Source organism: Cynocephalus volans, chromosome 8, assembly GCF_027409185.1.
Source record: "Cynocephalus volans isolate mCynVol1 chromosome 8, mCynVol1.pri, whole genome shotgun sequence".
Taxonomy (NCBI): Eukaryota; Metazoa; Chordata; class Mammalia; order Dermoptera; family Cynocephalidae; genus Cynocephalus; species Cynocephalus volans.
In genome coordinates, this window is record NC_084467.1 from 54,835,752 (window position 1) to 54,845,067 (window position 9,316).

Sequence of the window (9,316 nt, forward strand, 5' to 3'; positions counted from 1 at the left end):
TAAAAAGTGAGCTCCTTGAGGCAAAGGACTGCTTACCTCTCCGTCTACCACAGCATAGTGCTTGGCATATAGTGGCTAGTCAATGCTCATGAACAAGTGAGTGAATGAATGAATGATAGGATGAGGTAGAGTTGTCATGCTTTTAGCAGCCCTGTGATTTTGGAAAAAGGAAAATAAACCCGTGGTAACTGGGAAAAAGAACGGTAACCTGGAAGAGAGAACATTTTGAGGAATGTCCAGAAACTGGTTAGCTTTCCAGTACTGAGTTTTGTCCTTGTTGAAAATAGGATTGACTATTCTTTGTGTCTACTCTGGAAGACACTGTACCTAAGAGGTTGCAGTAAATTAGATTATTGTTCAGACATATCCATTCCTGCTCCGCCTTGCCCCTTGACTTTGTGCTTTGCTCTGTGACTTGTTCTTATCAGTGGATTAGTGGGTGTGATGTGCCCAGAGCTTGGAAAGAGTGCATGAGTTGGCTTGCTCTTTTTCCCGTCTGCCATCCTCACGAGAGCATGCCTGGACTAGCCTCTGATCACAAAGATGTGAGGGTAGAGCCGATCTGGCCCAGTCAGATAAGCCAATCCCCAACTGACCTGCAGACATGTGGCCTAAACAAATTCTTATGGTTGTATGTCACTAAGATTTTGTGGTTGTTTATCTTGTAGTAATAGTGAACTGATGCAGCTATCAAAATGAAGTATGACTCAGTTAGAAAAGCAATACACTTTGTGTTCTTCTTTTGCAGAGAGGATTAGCATGTCATAGTTTGCCAGTGGGAACAACTCACCTGAGATTCTAGGAGGTGGGAGGAGAGAGGAGGCCATTATACTTAGGGAATTGTTCGCGTATCGGGTGTGGCAGCTTCCTCAGACACAGCGATTTCACACATCTCTTCACCAAATCCCACTTCACAGACTGGTAGCCTCACAAATGTCCCCATGAACTCATCATTTTTGTCCCACCTCGGGTGGCTAACTGTGTGCAGCTCCCTGCACTTCGTGAGCTCCAGGTTTCCCACTCATGTCCACACATCAGGCTAAAGTAGGTGGTGACTGCTCTTCCAGGTCTCCAGTTGAAGCCTTCCAGAACTTCACTCCCCTAGGTCCTCCACACCTGGAAAATCCCTCAGTCCTATAGTAAACCCTGACTCCTGTGTTACTTGTAGTGGCTCTGTTTTCCTAACTGAACTCAGACTGATAACAGGAGTAAACAGAAATAAACCACTTGGCAATAATCAGAGCACACCAATCAGCACAGATTTTAATATCTTTACTAACCAAATTATTTTATGATTAGAATAACAAATTATAAAAGGCAGAGTTGCCAGGATCCATCCCAAGATAGGCATACAAATACAAGGCAAGTAGAATGTGTGCTTTCATAATTTATTTTGTTAACATAGTAACAAAGTCCTCACCTTTATACTTGATTCCAACCACCAAATCCAAGGTATCTCAGAGAAAATTTATAAGACTTAAGATTTTCTGAAGGAAGACGTTCACAATAATTTTTTTTTTTTTTTTATGTTCTAAGGAAACAATTCTATATTTGTTTTGCATCATATTCTGCTAATCAAGCCAGGTTTCTTTTTACACTTTCTGGAAGTTTTTAACAGGGCAGAAACAAGTAGTCAAGGCAATTGACTGCAGTATTCATTCCCTCCCAACAACTGATGCCAACTCATCATGGTAATCCCATTCTCCTTCTCAGTGACTAGTTTAGGAATGGGATGTGACATAATCTTGCCTGAGGGGAAATATGCTGGGGGCATCGGGGGTTGGTTTTCCCACTCTTAAAAATGAGACCCTGGAGAGAAGACCCCTTTTTCCTCTGGATGTGAGCACTAGAATGGCCGTAGCTCTCTTGCTATGCACGTCAAGATGAAGACAGCACCAAAGGTGGTAAAGCAGGGCCATGAGAGGAACTGTGTCCTAATGACATTGCTGAGCTCTGTATCATTAAGTCCTGACTGCCACCCTGACCTTCCTCTCCTGTGAGAGAAAACATTTCCCTGTTGTTTAAACTGGTTTGAATTGGCTTTGTATTTCCTATAATCAAAAGCATGTGGAGTCAGAAAGGCCCAGACATGGCTAGAATGAACTGGAGTTAGTCCATCAATAATATGTTTCTAGAAAATAAAGCAGATAGTTTTCTCAAGGCACAAACAAAATTAATTTTAAGTTAATCAAAATTGAATATTAGTATCAAAAATACAAAAATAAAAACTCAGTCATCAGAGGCCTCAGGGTACCCATAGGATAACGGTGACTGTCTACACTCAAATCTCTCTATGCGTCTTTCTATAAGCCAAAGAGACAAAGAAAACACACCATCCATAGTCCATGTCTATAGCATAACTAGAAGGCAACAAATATGACAATGTTCTTTTTATATGTAAATGGGGGAAGTATAAGAGACCAACAGAATTTGTCCTGGAACCCATAATAGGCAGTGAATCAGGTGGCAGCTACGCAGAAGGGAGGAGAATGCAGTGGGGTTGTAGAGGTAGCAGAACATGAATAGCACCAACTAGAATTCATCCCCAGAAAGCAAGGTCCCATGCTGACTGGAAATACAGATTGAGAAATATCCATACTATGTCCACATGTTTAAAAAAAAAAAAAAAATATATATATATATATATATATATGTATATATAAACACCAGTTTATTTCCGTTTACAAAGCCTGTGAGGATGAAACTTCTTTGCATGACATAAGCTTTCCTGATCTGGCCTCAGCCTACCTTCCAGCTCCAGTGAAATTTCTGTGTACTATGACGTTATGTTTTGGGATCGGACAGATCTGGGAGGAAGTCTGGTTATTAGCCAGATGTCCTTGGTCAAGTTACTGCAGGTGGCTCAGCCTCAATCTCCATATCTGTAAAATAAGGATAATAATACCTGCCCATCATGAGGGTTGTGTCTAAATTAAATAATGCAGTACATGTGGACTGCTTAGCACAGCACCATGCACGGTATAAATGCTGTGATGTTCGCTCCGATTACTCTAACCCTGTCAAGTCCTCTTATGCCTTTGTGTCTCGGTTTGTGCTGATTCTTCTATCTAAAGTGTTCTGACCTCCCTTCTCTGCTTAGTAAACTGCTCCTCGTCCTTCAAAATCTAAGTCTGTTTTCACTTAGACACCGACTCCCTCCTGTGCTCCTGAAGCTCCTTTTCCCTGACACATCAACTGGCACTTAGCAGGGACTCAATAAATACGTGTTAAAATGAATGAACTAACAAAGCTTAAAAAGATGGAGCAAAATGGAAAGAATGATTTATGGCAAAGTTAATTGTAAAATGCGAAACTTAGAAAGTTTAAGTTTAGAAAGTTTAAAAACATCGCACTTTGTCATTGGGCCACAAATGCAGGCTCACCCCTCGTTTCGTTGTCTTTCCTGCTGCATCTATTACATTTCTGTTTTTCATATTTCCCACTACAGATGAAATTTCCCCTAAGCCGGAAACTGCAAAGGATATTGTCACAAAGATTTACGAGTCAGAGGAGGAGTGGGAGAGTGAATCTTCGTTCTGTGATGACTTGAGTGAGCCGTGGGAAGAGGAAGTGGAAAGTCTGGTTGCCTGGACCAGCTCTCTCAATATGAACACTTTAGAAGATGAAGCCCAACGCTTCAGGATCTAAATAACAAACAGCCTCAACCACAGCTCCGCTTCGTGGAGCAACTTCGGAAGGATCTCAAATCTTAGATTTCATCTTTTTCAAGTTGGTCTCTTTCTCTCACTGCAAGTATAAATTAGAAATATAAGTGTGATTCAGTGAAGACGCTGCTTTGCCTGTTTTGAGCTCTATGTCTCTGTGGAACAAAGTTAGCCAAGTTAGGGATATTCATTGTTGTGTTCCCATCAGTAGCATTTCTGTCCTCGCGTTTGCTAGCCTACTGGACTCGAGCTTTCGCAGGCAGGACAGGGGGTCAGAAAGAGGCTGGGATAGGAGGGGAGCGCTCAGGAGCTTCAGAGGCTGGACATTAACCCAAGCAGAGGGATTTACACATTCATCTATGCACGCCTGGTTTCTTGTCTTGTGTCTTCCATATTCCATGTTCCTCTTCTGTTTTCTGCCAGGGTACATGCCGTTTTCTCCTTGACCCCCCTCATAGTCTTCTATCTTTATTATCTCCCTTTTTTGCAATGTTACCTCAACCTGTAAATTGACTTGGGTCTCTTCTGTTCTAAAATACGTCTCTGTCTTTCACCCTGCATCTCTACCTCGCTCATATTCTCTGTCAGAGTTACTCATAACAGCCTATCATTTGCTCTCTCTGTTTCTTTAGTTCACTTCACGTCTGCATCCATTGCACAGTAAAATCTGTCTTCTGCTCATACTATGCCACTAAAATTTGCTTGGATCACCTGATGTTTTCACATTGCCAAAACTCCACAGATGCCTTCTCTTACCAGGCCTGTAGGCTGTATTCAGTATGACTGTTCACTTCCCTTTTTTTGAAATGTTTATTGCTGTGCCTTCAGAGAGACTTATTTCAATTCCTTCCTACCTACACACACATACACACACACAAATATATGTGCCTGACCTTAGGTCTAGTTATTAAATAGATCTCTCCCTCATTTCTAGGGAAACTGATTTTAGTTCCCATAGAAAAAAGAAGAAAGCTCTGCTACATGTCCTCTGGCCTCTTGACACTTCCCTGGCTAGCTACATGTTTCCAAATCTGCCTGCAGCAGTCCAGAAAATAGGACCCCAACTGATTGTATGCCCGACACTTTTGCTATCCCCACAACCAGAATCACACAGTTCTGACAGCTATCCCATATTTCTCCCTCCTTTTGACAATGCCAAAATATAACCAAGAGTCGACTCACAATCCCCACCTGACTTGATCTCAATTAGGAGAGTTCTTTTCACACCCAATGAAAAGAACCATTCTGAATGGCCCATCCCTCACCTCAGTGAAGCTACAGAATGTAGTTGAAAGATACGTTTTGCTGATGGTCACACCAACAGCTGGGCCTCCAACCCCTCTCTGGTGGCATTCTAGGAGGACAAATATGCAGACTGTCAACAGATAAACAGCTATTGCCAAGAAATTAAACCCAAAGGGACCATGACAGTCAACCAAAAATATTTCCTTGTTATCAGCTGCCACATATTTTATCCTTTCTATTTAATATTTTTCATTCAGAACAAGGAAGTTATACTTGTTGCTTTCTATTCCTGCAGCCATAAGACCTGCGGGTCGAGGTGGAGTGGTAGAAGGAGGTAGGTGGACAAAAAGTCTTTGGAATGGAGACATTTGTCAATAGAACAGGATATTTATTTAATTACCTTCATTATATCTCCGGCTGTTCTTTCTGGGTCTCCAATAGGGATTTCCCTTCTGCTTCTGGTCCTTGGTAAAAGTTCTTTTAGGATCCAGCCCAATGTTCTTCTCTACATATTTCTCTTGGACCGTCTTGCCACTATCAGAATTTTACTGCCCACCCATGTTTTCATTCTCTGACCGTTTTTCCCACCTGTATCTTAACTTCAACATCCCCTGTGCATCTGAAATGCATCATGTTCCAACTTAAACTCATTTCTTCCTCTTCTTCCCACCCCACCAGACCTTCTCCTGCCTCTTGTTCCTTCTTTCAGTTAATGGAACAATCTCAAGACAAAAACTTGGGACTCACTGTAGAGTTTTCTCTTTCACTTATGGCTAGTTAATCACCAGGACTTGCAATATTTTCTTTTAGATGTGTCAAATCCAACCTTTAGATGTGTTAAATTATCTCTGTCCTTGCCATCTCTTTATATGTGAAGCACTTTTAATCAACAGATGAGAGTATACTTTTCTTTGATAACATCGCTCATCTTCCTATAATTTTCAGAGAACCTCTGACTAATAGGTAATGTCCAAGTCTTAATGCCCTTCATGAGTCAGCCCTCACCCACCCTCTCCACCACAACTCCCTACCTGCATGTCCTAGTCCTTTCAGGCTGGATAACTTAGAAAAAACAGAAATGTATTTCTTATACTTCTGGAGACTGGGAGGTTCAATATCAAGGTCTGGCAAATTTAGTTTTTGGTGAGGGCCCATTTCCTGGTTCATGGATGGCTGTCTTTTCACTATAATTTCACATGGCAGAAGGGATGAGGGGTCTGCCTCTTCTTATAAGAGCACAGATCCCATTTATGAGGTCTCTGCTCTCGTGACCCAAAGGCCCCACCTCCAAATACCATCACCTTAGGGGTTAGGATTTCAGTATATAAATGGGGGGGAGGGAAAGGGTAGGACACAAACATTCAGACCACAGTATTGTGCTTAATGTCACCAAACTCCTTATACTCTCCCACGTGTGACATGCTCTTACTTGCTTCCCTGCCTTTGCCTTATGCCATTTCCTCTGCCTGAAATGCCTTTTCTCTTCTTTACTTGGCAAACTCCTATTCACCCCTAACACCCAACTCGGGCATCATCTCCGCAAAGTCTTTTCTGCATTCCACGCACTCACCCCAAGCTGGGACTTGCTCTCTCTGACTCTCACTCTGTGGGCGCTATACAGTGTGTGTATGTGTATGCAGTTAAATTATATTAAAATTGTCTGTTTGCCCATCTGTCTGTCCCATTAAACCTTGAAAGTGTAAGCCAACCAGACAGACCCCATCTCAGATCTATTCCATACAATAGAACTGACCACATACCAACAGTTGCCCCAATTTCTGTATCTCAAGTAAAAGCTCCTATTTCACTATCTTAGGATCTATTGTTAAGAAATAAACAGAAATTTTAGCAAATTAGTGAATTCAAAAGTAACAAAAAAGGAAGCTTTTCGTAACAAGCAGGAGTACCTCACGAGAGTTGATTCTGGATGAAGATGCTAGGTTTTTTAAAAAATAGCTTTATTGAAGCATGATTGACATATAATAAATTGATCTATTTAAAGTGAACACTTTGATGAGTTTTGATATATAACAAACCCATGTCATTATCCCCACTATCAATATTGTGAACGATATCTGTTCCCCAAAAGTTTCCTCCTGCCTCTTTGTAGTAGCTCCCTCCTGCCCCACTTTCTACCCTCACTTTTCATCTCCAGGAAATCACTGATCTGTTTTCTGTCACTACAGATTAGCATGCATTTTCTATAGTTGTACATAAATAAAATCAGGCTGTGAATACTTCTTTCTGTCTGGCTTCTTTCACTCAGCATAATCATTTTGAGACATTCGTATTTTGTACACAGCATTCATTAACTTTTATTGCTGAGAAGTATCCCCTGTATGTTTGTGCCACAATTTGTTTATCCATCCACTCACCTGTTGATGGACATTTGATTTGTTTCCAGTTTGAGCTGCTCTGGCAGAGCCATCCTGAGATGACAACAATGAGTCACACCCTTGTACAATCCCTTTTTCTTGAGTGAAGACAGAACCTGTGTCTTACTTCTAGTCAATAGAATACAGCAAAGGCGATGGGATAGGCACTCCTGTCATCATGCAATGTCATAGAAGACTCCATCTTAGCAGACTAGAGAGAGATTCTCCTTCTGACTTTGAAGAAGTAAGCTATCGTGTTGTGAGAAGGCTACATGGTAAGAAACTGCTGGTGACTGTAGGAACTGAGAGCAGCCCTTGGCTGACAGTCAACAAGAAAACAGGGACCACAGTACTACAGTCTCGAGAAATTGAATTCTGTCAACAACCATGTGAACTTGGAAGAGGCCTGCGCTCCAGAAAGGAATGCTGCCTGGCCAACACCCCACCTGCAGCTTTGGGGGATCCTGAACACCCATCGAGGCCATGCCCAGATTCCTGACCCATAGAAACTGCAAGATACTGAATATATTCTATTTTAAGCTGCTAAATTTGTGGTAGTTTTTTATGCAACAATAGAAAAATACAGCCAATAGGAACATTTGTGCACAAGTGTTTGTACAGACATGTTTTATTTTCTCTTAGGTAAATACCTAGAACTGAAGTATTCTAGGCTGGATCGTATGGTAGGTGTATGTTTAAATTTTTTAGAAATCGCCCAACTCCAGAGGAGTTTTACTATTTTACATTTTCATCAGCAGTGTGTGAGAGTTCTAGTTCCTCCACATCCTGCTCAATATATGTTATGGTCAGTCTTAAATGTTAGCCATTCTTAAAGATATGTGGTGGACTCTCCTTGTCTTAATTTGCATTTCCCCAAAGACTATAATAATGAGCATCTTTTCATGCACTTATCTGCCATCCTTATATCTTCCCTAATGAAGTATCCGTCCAAGTCCTTTGCCCAGTTTTTATCAAGATGTCTATTTTCCTATTAAGTTTTGAGAATTCTTATGTATTCTGGATACATAATTTGCAAACTAGTGACCAATCTGTCCTTATATTTTAATTATCTTAACAGTGCCTTTCAAAGAGCAGAAGTTTTCAATTTTGATAAAGTCCAATTGATCAATTTTTTTCTTTTATAGATTGTGCTTTTGGTGTTGTACTTAATAAATCCTTGCCTAATCCAAAGTCACAAGGATTTTCTCTTATTTCTTATAAAAATTTTATAATTTTAGGTTTTACATTGGGGTCTGTGATACATTAAGAGTTAATTTTTGTTTATGGATGCAATAAATGAATCAAAGTTTGTGTGTGTTTTACCTCCCTCCCTTCCTTCCTTTCTTTTATATGTAGATATTCAGTTGTTCCAGCACCATTTGTTGAAAAAATTACCCTTTCTCCACTGAATTGTCTTAGTACCTTTGTTGGAAATCATATATCCATATATGTGTGGCGCTATTCCTCTACTCTGTTCCACTGATCTGTTTGTCTATCTTTACACCAACATCACATTGTCTTGATTACTATAGCTTTATTATGTATCTCAAAATAAGATAATGTTAGCCCTCTAACTTTGTTCTTCTTATTCAAAGTTGTTTTGACTATTCTAGGTTCCTACAAAAAATCATGTAGGGAGTTTGACTTGGATTGCATTGATTTCATAGTTCTGAGAAGGATTGACAGCTTAACTGTTTTGAGTCTTCCCACCCATGAACTCTCCATTTATTTGAATCGTCTATAATATCTCTTAGCAATGCTTTGTAAATTTCAGTTGTCCATGTGATGCATATTTTTTGTCATATTTTTCTTCAAGTATTTTTTGGTGCAGTTCTAAATAGCATTATTTTTAAACTTGCGATTATTATTTGCTAGTATATAGAAATTCAGTTGATTTCTGCATATTGATCTTGTATCCTGCAATAGTGCCGATCTTATTAGTTCTAATAGCTATTTTGTATATTCCATCAGATTTTGTTCATAGACAATCATGTTGTCTTCAAATAAAGACAATTTTGCTTCTTCCTTTTC